This window comes from Anoplolepis gracilipes, chromosome 17 (assembly GCF_047496725.1).
Source record: "Anoplolepis gracilipes chromosome 17, ASM4749672v1, whole genome shotgun sequence".
NCBI classification, from domain to species: domain Eukaryota; kingdom Metazoa; phylum Arthropoda; class Insecta; order Hymenoptera; family Formicidae; genus Anoplolepis; species Anoplolepis gracilipes.
Genome location: NC_132986.1, coordinates 9,005,640 through 9,020,648, shown reverse-complemented (window position 1 = coordinate 9,020,648; position 15,009 = coordinate 9,005,640). Strand labels below are relative to the sequence as shown.

Below are 15,009 nucleotides of genomic sequence, written 5' to 3'. Positions count from 1 at the left end.
TCGTGGCGTTCTAATATTATCCTATAGGAAATAAGTCGCCGTCTGCGGTAACAGCCATGAAAGTCTCTTAACTTTCTTAGTAACATATACATATACTGCTACTATTTTTTTTTATGACTTATTGCGCGACTGTTTTTTATGCGAACGAGATATAACACACTTAGACTGCAGTAAAAGCAAAACTTTTTCAGATAGCACTGGTTATCAATATTTTCTCGCAGCAGCTAACAGTTTTAAATTGCGAGAAAATCCATGAAATCCTAAATTTAAAGCAATAATCCGGCAATAATAACGTAATTGCTTTAAGCTTTTACAGCAATTAATATATTATTATATTTTACACATTCTGTAACAATGCATAAATACTAAATGTTAGAATTATTGACATAAAATGAGTAGAGATAATTTTACCAGTCAAGAGAAATATTTGAAAATTATTATTTCGTGTCAACTTATACTACTATATTTTTTTAAATTAAATTTGTCGTTATCAAGAATCGACGAATTGATAGAATCTAAAAAAAATGCTCTATTAAAAAAATTCTCATAAAAGATAAAGTATAAGTCTTAATTTAAATTTACAAATTAATTGCGTTTGCTCGTTATCATATTTTATTTTTTAAGATGCCATGGAATCTCGCGATAAATTATCTAATCTCTAGACAACGCTGTAAATCTTATTGTCAAATTCATAAATGCTTTTAGACAGACATTACAATCAATTTACCATTATGATGTCGTCTCCACTGCCTCCAGAATATCACGAAATTCCATGTTACACGGTAATTCATGAAATTTAATGTCTTTGTCTGGTATCTTTACTATAGTGATTAGGTTTGCAGGCTATTCAGAAAGTAGTTATTTATCTTGTATTCTTTGAATTTGCCACAGTCACGATACAAGTTGAATTAAGTGATTAAAAGCAAAAAAATGTAAATAATATAAGTATTTTTTTCAAGGGTTGAATATATAATTGCATCAATAAATAAAAGTTAAAATTCTTACAATAAAAAAATATTAATTAAGAAAACGTTTTATACAACTATTGTGCTACAATGATAATTATTAAAATAGAGTTATTTAAGTGCTTAATAATCAATTAAAAATAAGAGATATTAACAAAAAAGATATTTAAAAAATGTATATCGAACTTTATATATCATTTCAACAAATATTTTAAATTTAAAGTTAATACCGAAAAAAATATTTTTATGCACTTAAGCTTTATCTATCCATAACGAATAAAATATTTTAACGCATATAAGTAAATTATATCTTAGTAAAAGGTTTTGTGACCATTTTCAGGTAATTTTTTTTTATTTGAGAGCAATCCATTTGTAAATTTGAATTTAATTCTCAAAAAATATAAAAACACAATATTATACATATCGTTCTGATAACATCAAACGAACCACGATCAAAATACATATAATAAATGCCACGTGCGTTGAGTCATATAAAACATACATAAATGTGAGCTGTGCGATTCTGTTGATAGTCGTGCTTGCAAACTACAAAGGTAATGTGTTTGAATGGAATTTTGAAATTCTGTATTCAACGAGTGATTGAAACGAGTGATCGTTGATTTGTGTGCCACCGTAGAGTAAAATGTAATTATCGTGTTCGCAAGTGCTTTAACAAGCTTCATTTCACCGCAGATTGCCTTTCATTGACACCTCGACGTTCTACGCGCCTATGACACAAATTCTCGATAAAGTGCGACGCCAATATTGGTTGCACTTTTACGCGATGTACCTAGGGATTTTTTTATATCTCTCCATTTATAACATTGACAGTTTAATTAAATAAATTTTATAAATTTAAAATGATTTAGAAATAAGCTATTTAACTAATGTTTGAAAAAAAGATACATTGAACAAAGAAGAATATATATACTCACAACTAATTGATAAATATAGATAAATGAGGAAAAGAGAAGGATCTATTTAGTGAATTAAAAAAATATTAGTTTCTAAATAGATATTTTATGTGACGTGACGACTGTTTTATATCTTACTGCCGCCGATTTAAGGAGCGCGATACTCATCAGACGTCGTTAAAATAATATTCCACATCCGTTCTCGGTGACGACAGGTCATCTTCCATTTTCTTATTTAGCATGCGATCAAATCATTCAATCCACATATTTATATATAAGTACTCGATTAAAAAAAAAACAAATTTTAGCTTTTGAGAATCATCATAAATATTTATTTGAATTGGTCATTTAACAAACAATGCGAACGAAAAACCTTTAATTTTTGCAAATTTAAAATCTGTCTCATTAAAAAAATAAATCTCTCTGTTGGAAATTTCGAAGAAAATTCTTATCGCACGTCTTACTGTGTCTCGCATAAAATCGATTAATTGGCGCCTAAGCGAACAATGTCTATGCAAATTACAGATCGTATCCACGTGTGTACATCGTCGACACGTGGAATACATTCAGTGACATACAGAAGTTGGAACTGATAGATAGTACTATACGTACATATGTGCCAAATAGATATAGATACTATTGTGTTCTGTAGACAATTATTGAGAGATAACTTGAAATGATTATTCACACATATGTATCAAGCACGAAAAGATTTATTTGCATTAAGTGATAATTTTTATTAATCTTGAAATGTAAATAGAAAAAAGTCATATGTAAGCATAGCATACAATTTAAATTTGATATATTTTATAATAGAAAAAAAAAGAAATGAAAAAGGGGAGATATGTGTATACGTATATTTTTTTAATACTTATTTATTTAATTGTTAACGTTAAAAAATAAATGTTTAAAATGTACAAATACGTATAGATGTAAAAATACAAAATTTCCCCGATACTTTATATATATATATATATATATATATATATATATATATATATACAGGGTGTCTCATAACTAACGAGCCAATGCTCGTGAACGGATAGAGTACAGTGAACTGAACAAAAAAATATTAGATCATTTTGCAATTTTCGCAATAATTATTAAAATATTAATTAAAAACGCTTAGCGTAGGAGCACGCGCCGCATATAGCGCTCAGCATACCCTGAGCGTTTTTAATTAATAGTTCAATAATTATTGCGCTAATCGCAAAATGATACAGGACTTTTATATTCAGTTTGACCTGCTCCATCTGCCCTTGAGCTATGGGGCGATTATTACCGGACATCTTGTAGATATGTATAATATTGTTTGCTAAGCGGTTTTAATTAATATTTTAATAATTATTGCGAAAATCGCAAAATGACTTAATACTTTTTTGTTTAATTCACTATACTCACGAGCGTTGGCTCATTAGTTATGAGACTGTATGTTATATAAATATATACGATTGAGCGGTAAAATCTGTTATTTTTTCATATGTAACCCTTCCAGAGTTACACCTTGATGTAAATCCTCTAACTTATCTATAGTATTTCATTCTGTGCGAGAGAAAATACAATTCCACGAGATTCTCTCGAAGAATTCGATTGAATCAATGATGCGAACAGCAACACGATCCAAAACCAGAAATGTTTGAAAATCTTTCTCCAACACGCGAGAACGGAAGAAACGAACGTGCCTTTCTAGCGCGAAGAATATCTAGCTTCTTTTATATAAAGATGTCTTCTTTTACATTTTCGATTCTCTGAACATGTTCGAATCAATTTTCAAGTATCTCATATAAAATATAATTTTTGCATCAAAGTGATATCTTTGGTTTGAAACGAATTGCAAAATTCGATTATGCACGCGACAAGCTACATAAGACTCAATTAAGACTTAATTAAGTAATTCCTTTTCTATTTTAAATCACAAATTTCTATTTTGTTTAATATTTTTAGTTCTTATCTCCAATTATTACAGTTGTAATATCTCTCACGGAGCGAATGATTTGTGTACTGTGCTGGATAGAGATCACTCGACTATCTATCGAACTTCCGATAATCCATTACTGAACGGCGAGGTTTCATCCGTATTGTGATTACACGAACTAGATCGGCGACGACCGTTCAACGCGGAGACTGTGAATTATGGCTACCGCTTATTTTTCCGATGCGATGCTCGGCAAGTGCCCAGAGAGAGAGTTATCGCGGTTATATTTCTTCTTTTCCGTACATTCGAGGACGCTTTTCTTTGCGTCTTTGAATCTCAATAAATATTGATGGTTTGTCGATTAGTTGAACAAATTTTCTCTCAAGTTGGTTCAAGAGCGTATATTCTTCAAAATTTCCGGATTTCTCGGTAAGTATTTGTTTGCTATAATGACAAATGGAACATCGTAACGTAATAACTAGAATAAGTAGAACTAATGGCAGCATAAATTTATCTCCGAATTATTATATTTTTTTACGCATTTATTATCCAAAATCGCATCACGCGAAAAACAGAGAAATATATTTCAATTTTACTCTTCTATTTAATGTCTTATTATATTTGCATATCATCTTTAGTATCTTTTAGTATCTATAATATTTGTTATTTTTTATTTGTATAATATATTTTATTCAAATTTTGTTTTCTTCACGTAAAATCGTAAAAGTTCCAAATAAAAATATTAAAATAACTTTTTTATTTCTAAATTAAAGTTCCATATATGACGCTTTAAGTATAAACTCATGATACAAGGATTTCAATATAATTTGATTTGATATGAATGGCAAATATGTATGATAGTTGCAATAAAAGAATTAACAGAATCATCAAAACTATGTGCAAAACTTTATAATAACCAAACAGTTTAACGTATTTCATTTGGAATTAATACTGCATAAATAGCAGGTGTTATAATTTAACAGCTTTTGTTATTAACCTATATACATCCACGATCACGCGCGCGTGTATTCGTATAAACACCTACAAATCTAATTTATATCCTATAAGTATATTTTGTATAATATTTTATAGAGTACTTTGTACAGTATATTTTAAATGAAAACACACACGTGCAGATGATATTAATGATACTCCTCAGATATAATTATAACAATAAATTTCCTAATACGTCTTATTTTATGGCTTGTCAGATTGCATTGTAAAGTGTCATATTTTCACACATTTTTCAGTTTATTTTTAAAAAATATCAGCTTATGTAAAAATCTCGATAAAATAGCAATTTGAGTATGATGGAGTCATAAAAAAACAGAATTGCTTATAAAGATGCGAGGATAAGCTTCGTGAGGGAGAATGTCTCCTCGCTTTCGCAGCTAAACCCTCCCAATAACAAAGAATCCTAAACGATTTGCCGAAGACTGTTGTAATTCGGGGAAAAATTTTCGATACTCACGTCGCGTCCCTTGAAAATGGGAATTCGATGTCGATACAACAGAAGGGAAAGGTTGTGATGCCGAAATTCTTCTTGTTCGTCGACCGATTATTTAATCCTTAGACATTTTCGTGATACCTTAAATACTTTCTCTTAAATGTATGTTGTATTCTGTTTTCAAATTATTTTATTTTCTCTCTCTCTCTCTCTCTCTCTCTCTCTCTCTTTCTATAAATTAATTTTATAGATGAGTAATTGCAAAAAAATAATGTACAACATTACTAATAATAGAACTAATAATAATAATTAATTTGTAAAGATATTTTGTATTTCTAAAAGTTATAAAATATAAGCTATAAAATAATCGGATCCGTACGTAGATACGTACGTTAATTTTATTTCCCCTATGACTCTTGTCAGCCATCTCAGGCGAATTATCTAAAGCAAATCCTGCAGCTAACGACTCGTTGCGCGTGCAATTTTTTGCGGTTTATACTCAATGTCAAAGTCAGTAAACAACAAACATGCTAGCCGCAAATGTTTTTAACAACTTTTGGCAGACCATAACCGCAATTGCAATTGTATTACTTAACTGTACTGATATATTATCTGCTGATACAATGACAGTGAGTAACAGAGATAATAATTTAATTAATTACATATTAATTTTGCACAAGCCATAGCTTTCATAGATTAATGATTAATATATTGCGAAAAGCGTGTCATGAAATATTTCGAGTCGGACTAAAGTCACATAGACAAACCGAAAGACAAATGCTGCAAGAATTGAACAGATTAGAGTCAGTTATGGATTGTAATTAAAATCGACTGCTGCAGCTAATCGCACCTGCGCAATTTTCATGGTATAATACACAATATTCGTGTGATTTACGGCAAAGTACAATTATAAATATTAGAATAGTGTAACACGTAATAAGCATTGACAGCCGAGTTTTAAAAAATTATACTAACAATAAGTAAAAGAGGGAGCGTTTGCAAATTAAAATTTACAGTAAATTTTTATACTGATCTAACACACAAAAAAACAGAGTAGAAACTTTTTTAAATAAACACCTTGTATATAATAATATATTGTATACTGAAAAAATAAAATATAAAATATTATATATATATATATTTATTTATTTATTTATTTATTAAATATCTATACACACATAATGCATTTAAAAGCATATAAAAACTCGTTTATTTAAATCATTGAAAGCTTTAACTGGACTGATCAAATATGAACTATGTAGTTTCGCTCTACTATGTAATATACATAATATCTAAGCTCCGAAAAGTAATGCCTATCGACAGATCGATGGCGCGACACAATTTATCTAATTTTCCTGAACAATACAACGGTACTGCTTTGCTCGAGGGATTCATCGGTAATCACTTTCCTATCTGTGTTTCCTCGAAACGTAATTAGTGTTATAGAGAGAACGATAGAGTAATCAATGATGCAACTGTTTCCTCGAATTGAAAAGAAATTGCACGAGAGACGAATTGTAACAAAAATATTGAAATATATTTTATAAACTTACGTATGTTTACAGTAGAATAAAACAAAAATGTACTCATATTCTATATTTATATAAATATCTAAAATATATTTATTATGAAAATTAGAAGAAAGAAAAAATTTTATTATCTTATCTGTTATTAATTCAATATTTTTAAATACAGCAATATATAATCTTAAATATCACTAAAGTCATGAAAAAAAGCAATGCATTATTATTGCACTTTAATTTAAAAGAAAATCTTTTTATCTAATCCACATTTTTTACGAAAACCTTTTTCTTATATTAAAATTTTTCGAATCCTAATCATTCTAAAGTTTTATATTTTTTTTATTTTAATACTTTTACTTTACTAATACTTCCGCCTCTATGTACTCGATACTAAGAAATCGAAAAGTTTCCTCTGTGTGTGTGTGTGTGTGTGTGTGTGTGTGTGTGTGTGTGTGTGTATGTGTGTTTGTTAAATATATATCTCTCAATATCATACTCCAATTTATAACCATGAGTGACAACGTTACATTGCTATCCACTTTCCGCCGTAACTCACCAGTTGTATCACAAGGATCGATATACGATACGGCTAATTGAGAGCGAAAGAACCCGATCAAACCGAAAATATTAATCAATAACTGTATATTATACGTTGCTCCCGAAAAATCTTTGTATTTTTCATTCAATTCATCAAGTGACATCGTAAAATAATCCGCGATAAGTATCGACACGGATCTGTAATTCATTTTATCATGATCATTCAAAAGATATTGTGGTAATAAAATCACAATAATTTTCTCGGCCCAACATTCGGACTTTATTTTGATTTATGCGCGGTTAGGAGTGCCGTGTAAACATAATCCTTACTTTGTATCCTCGAAAGGATTGTCTATCACGTTGATAGACGAGAAAAAGAGAGACACAGGGAAAGAGACAATATTTATTATTTTGGTCCAAACCCTTTTAGTATAAGTAAGTGAATTAGCTCAGAGAGAGATAAAAATCACTATTTTATAAATATTAATCAAATAAAGCGCGTGAGTATATGCATACAAATACATAGAAAGAATTTGACACTCTAAAATAAATTAGAATGACTTTATTACAGAAAGATACTTTTAAGTAAAAGTAAAACAAAAATATTATTTTCGTGTGATTTACTGATTTTAAGTAAGAAATAATTTAGGCTAATAGATAAGTCAAGATTATTATCTATGCAAGAAAACAAGTTCAAATACTATATGAAGAAAAGGAGAAAAAAGAAAGAGAGAAAATGAGAATTAAAAGAATAAGCTATAGGAAGAATAAGTTGTATAGAATTGGCTTAATTTCGATATGCCTTGTGCAGCGTATAAATATAATGGAGGAGAAAATAAGAAAAAAAAGATAAAATAGTTGGTCAATCATAAAAAAACATGAAAAAATAAAATATAACTTATAATTTTTAACGGGTGGCATAAAGTCCCACAAGCAAAAACATGTGCGGACAAAAATATGACATAACATCGAAAAAATATAAGCGCACGATATCAAAAAAAGAAAAATGTACAAACAAAAACTCAAGTGCCAATAGTATCGTTTCTAGAGCTACATCAAGATACGAAGTGAAAAAAAAACAATAGAAAAAAATTTTTTTAAATATATGTTTAAAAATATGTTTAAAAATAAAAAATTTTATAAATTATCTATTATAAAACATTTGTTAAAAAAACAATATTTTTTTAATTCTATTATTTTCTTTCTTTTATTATTCTATATACATTCTCCTTCCCCCCCTCTCTCTCTCTCTCTCTCTGTTCTCTTCCTTTCCTCTTAATTATAATTTCTTATAATTCTATATTTTTTCTTCTATAATCTCTATCTACCAAATTTTTATAAAAATATAAAGTATGTATATCGCAGTATGTATTTCTCTCGTTTTTATACAAATATATACAAAAAATTTAACAAAATATCGTCAGAATATTGCATACATATGTTTCAGTGATATCAATGATCAATAATAATCGTACCATGCAATTGACACTAATGATTTATAAATAAATCGTAAAATAGATCGTGCCATTGTTTGCATTATGAAGAATCATGTTTTTAAATTTCCAAGCTAAATATTTATTTTAACAAAAATTCTTGAAAAATAAAGTTTACATTATGATCGAGTTGACTTCGGAATAAAATTCGACATAAAATATATCGAAAAAGGTAGCAGGGTTAAACCTATACAAATGGTAGCGATCAGGTATGTGGCTAAGTTTCCCACCTTTGATACAAAAATTTCCTTATTCTCTTATTTCGAGTCACCGTTGGAATCTTGTGTTTCCAGCAGGGTTTTTTTTCGTTTCAAGAAGATTAAAATAAAAATAGAAATATAATAATAATAATCTAAAAATACGCGATTGAATCTTCCTGATTAAACGCAACAAATAAATTTATCGTTTTTTTAATTAAACACACATTATCAAAAAAATTCTTTTTTGATATATAAATAGTATATATAACGTTTATATTATGTTTGTTATAGTTTCTCGGCTAAAGTAATCTCAAAATATCTGAAGAATAAAAAAAGAAAAAAAACGAGATATTATAGGAAAATATTTAATACGATATAAAGCAAGATTTAAAAGATTAAAGAAAGATCACAAATTGATAGAAGGTTAAATATCAAGAAAAAACAAAGCTTGAGAACGATAAGACTATTTGGTTTTCAAAACAGAATAAAAATTCAAAGGAAAGTAAAAATATAAAGAATCTGTAAATCAAGTGCAATAATCGCTGTCAAGGTTCCAGGTATTCCCAAAGGTGATAAAAACCCTCCTACAGATCTACACAATTTGATAAAATTTATTTTTATACCAAAATCTAATCTCGTTTCTCATCTTTTTTTCTGATTTATATATATATATTTTTTTTTTTTTTATGAAGATTGTATTGAATTTTTTACATATAAAAGATCCAAATATTGCATATCTTAAATTCAAGCACATATGCGACTACATATGCAGAGAATACAGCTTCTATTTACGCGTTTCTTCAAGTTTAATAGACTACGGTCGCGACATTCAGTTTAAGAACTTTCTGTAACTTCGCATATGAATATCCTAAGGAGCCAACGACAAACAATCGGCAGACATACAACTCGCAGATTTAAACCAAGTGTGCGTGAACGTGATAAGGAACGCAAATTGCGGATAAGTTTTACTCGAAGTCAAGTCGCGTGGTCTTTGAAGGGGAAACAGAACACGCGGAGAAACACGATGCTGAAGATCAAAAAGAGAGTAAGAATGAGAGAAGAGGAAAGAACTACAAGAGGAGAGGATACAACGAGAGTGCGCAGGCGGCACTCACTGCCAGGGTCACTCTCGCACTCACGACTACTCCGCAGCGGCGCGACGCGACGCGACGTGACGTGCCGCGACGCTACAATCCTCTTCTACTAGCTAGACGCACTCAGTGCGCCGCGAGAGCGCTCCGAAATCGCGTGTCGATCTTACGCCTCCTGTTGGACAAAGGCAAACAAAATTATACCACAATCACTAACCGCGGTGAAAAGTGAGAGACGACCAGTGACAGAAGAATTTCGAGTAGATCAGATCATGAAATAAAAAAAAAAAAAAAAAAAAAAAAAAAAAAACCATTTAACAGTTGGCAAGAGATAGTGCTGTTGAAATTGTTTGAAAAAGCCATCAGAAATCATCACGTAAATTATTAAAAAATAATTATCAGTAATATTATTAATAAGAGTGGTTAACGATAAAATAATAAATAATAAAAAATAAAAAAGTATTAAAATTCAGTAAGAAAATTATTAATAAATATAATCACTGATAACTATAAGCTTGTTAATATCTAACATATATAATTCACAATCACAGTGATCAGCAGATTCAAGATAGTTTACTATCGGTGGTCTCCGGCAAATCAATACCAGCAAGATTATTAGTGTTATCATGTTCAAGACCATTAATAATTGCTAACCATATTCCAGCTTATGTGTACTTATCGTGAATTAGAGTAATAAAAAATATATACATCAAAAATATATACATTCACATTATTAATAAATGTATATTCATTAACAAGATTATTAATAAACTAACAATAAGTCAAGTTTAATTCGATCAATGTGAGATATGATTAGTCAATGCGAGATATGATTACTCAAAAGCTTAAAAATTCTAGATTTTTCTAGCAATCGTGATCTCTAAACTATAATATAAACTGTAATATAATTCTATTTAATTCAGTTTTTAATAATAATTATTATAATCATCAACTTATAAAGACGTGAATTAGTGAAATTGAGTGACGTGAATCGACCCTTGACGTGGTTACTTCTTTTCAAAGCTATTTTATCTCTCTCTTTTTCTTTTGGGGGAAGTGGTGTGATTCATCAATGAAGAAACAAAAAATTATCGAACAATCCTTATAGAAAAATAAAAAAATCATTAGAGATAAATCAGAAATCAAAAGATAATCAATTCAGAATTTCTTAAAGAAGAAAGCCTGATCTTATCCAAGACGATTAAAAAAGTGAATATAATCGTTCAGTAACAGATTTCAACTTTATTCTTCAATTTACAAAAGATAAAGAAACTCATCAACAAAGAAACAAACGTATTAAAAAATAGCTATTGCAAAGATATCTGAATTGTAAATTCAAACTGATTTGCTTAAAGCCACTTTCATACGAGAATTTTTAAGACTCTACCTCCTTTCTCATTAAGGAAGATTACATAATTCACCAATAAAAAAACTAAATTAATAGATAAATTTCTTTTAGAAATTATTAATTTGTATAAGTGCTCCGGAACTTTCTTGGGAATTGAGAAATTAATAACCGATATTAATAACTAATAGAATTAACTCATCTACCGCTGTTAGAATAAATGAATAAAATATAGAATCAAAAGTCTGTGAATTCAATTAAGTGATACAAATCAGTGATTGGCGTGCTATGTGCATTTCGTGGACCGTTATGAAACTCTATTCAAAGAAAACAAAGTGATTCATCGATGAACAAGCAAATATTTTCAAATGTGGAATTCTCAAGAAGCTTTTCCAATTTTCGCGAAAAGTGCATTGATAGAAGCAAATTCCTCGACAATTCTCTCTTGCTGTCGATGGACCAAATTATGATTCATCCCGACGTCGCGGAAGTGACACGAGATATAATTGCTCCCACGTGCATACGCAAACAGGCATGCAACCTGTAGTGGTGAAAGTGACGCGATGACAAAATTCAGGTGCAACGAGATCGACGAGAAGACTAACGACAGGTGATTAAACAGGTGAATCTCGGGCCGAGATTTCGTGAGAGATCGCGGTCCGCGTCACATTCATTGCAGATGACACTCGTTTATTAATAGTTTTGCAAACAAAATTTCACGACGCTCGACGCAAATAGCACAGTAAGTTTACAAACGAATAATATATATATTTATATATAATGTGCAACATTATCAAATAGTATCACAAGTAAAACTTTGAAGGAATTGAATGCAAAATTCGTAAAAATTTGAAGTATTTTAGTTTGTTTTCTATTATCTGTACGAGTCTTAAATACATTATTTTATTTCGATATAAAATTACATTTTTTTACTGTGAGTGATATATATTCCAATATATTAAAAAGATATACTGGATATGATATAATATATCAAAATTATAAAAATTATAAAAAGTTTATAATTAAACAGTTATTACGGAAGGAAAACAAAAACATTTTTTTATTAACAGTTTATGGTAGTGTCTCTAAGGATTAATTTAAATTCTTGATGATTGAACCGCTTCGTTATTTAAATACCGGTGTGGAAAAATGACGTGAAAGAAACGGTTATATGAGACAATCTGTTTATCTCAATATGAATTTATGTGCAGATATTATTATATTAGGTAATTTATATTAGGTATTATAAATTTAATACAAACTCATACGCCATATATTAGATAATATTATATGCATATATGCATACATTTTGTGATTACACCAAAAATATGACAATATCTAATTTTCTATATTTGTATATAAAAAATTCATGATTATTATTTTTATAAAATATAACACATTTTCTCGTAAGATATAATACACATTATAAATAACGATTATATGAAACGACAATATATGATATGAATATATGATAAGATATGTAACGCTAAAAATAACTGACACAAAAAGTATAAAAGACCAGAATGCATTATCATAAAGCTCACAAGAAGCCATTTTTCATCTCACATTATGCAATTAAGGGAACACGGCTTACGAGCAATAATATATAATATGTTCTAATATGTTCTACAATATGTTCTAATGCTGCTATTCAAAGTAAAATTTCTGTCTAAAGAAAGAAAAGTAAATTTTAAAAAACTATTTTGACACTGAAATGCCATTGATGTTTCAAGAAAAAATGAGGAATTTATTTTAATAAAAACTAAGTGTATTATTATGGAATTCATTATATGAAAATAATAAAATTATTAAGTTATATAATAATATGTAATTATATTATTAAATTATATAATAATAATAAAATTATATATATGTTATATATATTATAAAATTTTATTTTGTGAATTGTTTTCAAAATTAATATTTTTAATAATTGTATCTTAAACATTTTACTTGCATAATATATTTTTCGTTTTGATTCCGCAAAAATTAATTCGTCAAAGAGTTTTTTGTTTGAACAACAAACTTCTCGATTATTGTACCATTATAATGCACATTGCTTTTGTGATAATGCATTCGTATTAATGTTTTAAAACAGTAAATTATTGTAGAGTTAAAGCTTTAAAATTTTAAATTCTGCCTGCAATAATATTTTTGTAAAATAATCTATTAGTAATGTTCAATTTAAATTACGATAATCGAAAGACAATTCCATTTAATAGATTGATAATTAAATAGCACAAATGTGCATTAGTTTATTTCATTTATGTTTCATATATTTTTAAATAAATTTTAATATATATATATACATATATATATACATATATGCATATATATGTATAAATATATATACATATATATACATATACATATATATATATATATATATATATATTGTTTTTAATATACAATATAAAGATGCACAAAAGTAAAGCTAATAACAATTAAATTAATAAGTAACAAAGAACTTATTAGCATTGAAGAAATGATAGAAAAGAGAGAAAGAGGTAGGACACAATATCATATAGACATAATTATAATTTTTTTCAAAAGAAAATTTATATAAATCTTTACCTTTGATACAATAACTTCAACTTTTTATTACAATATTTTTTGCGTGATAAAATAAATTATAGAAATTAAATATAAATAGCTATTAAGTAACCAAAAATCATCTCGCTTTTATATTTCACCTCATTGTTACGCGAATGCAAAATCTAAAAATGTAATAAAAAGTTACTACATCAAAGAAACTTTTACATAAAATTGCTTCTAAGTAAAATTATAATTCTTCTCTGAGAAATATTTTACTTTATCTCTCTCTTACCATTTCTTTAGTGCTAATAATTTTTCTCACCAAGAGAAAATTAATTGTTACTGCTTTTATATATGTAATGTATTTAAAAACATATAAATATATATATATATATATATATATATGAAACTAGTAAAACCAAGTAAAGAGGCATGGAAAAAATAAAATTTTTCTTAAATAAAATAAATAAAAATTTTTTTTTCCGTAAAAAATACATGCTCACAAACCTCTATGACCTTTGACGAGATTTATCGCAATCTCAAATTGTAAGACGTAATAAGACTTTTGAAAAATAAACGTCGCAAACAAGATTGAATTATGAAGTAGCGGAAAAAATAGTAAGATACAGTGGCACAGTGAGAGAATTACGAATTGATTAAGAATAAGCGATTTTTTTGCTTCAGCTTTTCAAATTATTCCCGATTGTTTCACGTAATAAAGCAATGTAAAACGAGATAAATATCGAGAGAAGGGGAGATAAAAATGAATTACATGAAGCTTTTAAGCAGACGTGACGAAAATGGTACGATATCGAATTCACAATCAAAAAGTCAAAAATAATCGCCAGTAGGAAATTGTACGTTCTATTGCAAATGAATTAAAGTTGCTTGATAGCGCCTGACATTCGAGTTAAACTTAATTAATTAAATTTTCTTTCTCTATCTACGCATTCCAAGATACTTGATCTCATTGTCAATTTTAACAGAAATATTACAAAATTTTAATTAAAGAAATACGCAGTAAAAAGTTGAATTGAAGGTAAA

The 15,009-nt window shown here is 28.2% G+C and overlaps 2 protein-coding genes across 8 annotated transcripts in view; one reads left to right on the top strand and one right to left on the bottom strand.

Moving 5' to 3' along the window:
- The window catches only part of LOC140675415 (uncharacterized), a 73,239-nt gene that overhangs the window by 30,297 nt on the left and 27,933 nt on the right, over nt 1-15,009 (bottom strand). The gene's annotated exons all lie outside the window — the stretch shown is intronic.
- Nucleotides 10,136-15,009, top strand: part of Fmrfar (FMRFamide Receptor) — a 49,616-nt gene continuing 44,742 nt past the window's right edge. For 2 of the 7 annotated variants that reach the window (XM_072909883.1, XM_072909876.1), the window contains exon 1: nt 10,136-12,172. The gene's annotated coding sequence lies outside the window, so the exon portion shown is untranslated. The remainder of the gene's footprint in view (nt 12,173-15,009) is intronic. The other 5 variants (XM_072909882.1, XM_072909878.1, XM_072909880.1 and 2 more) reach the window with 5 other exon arrangements.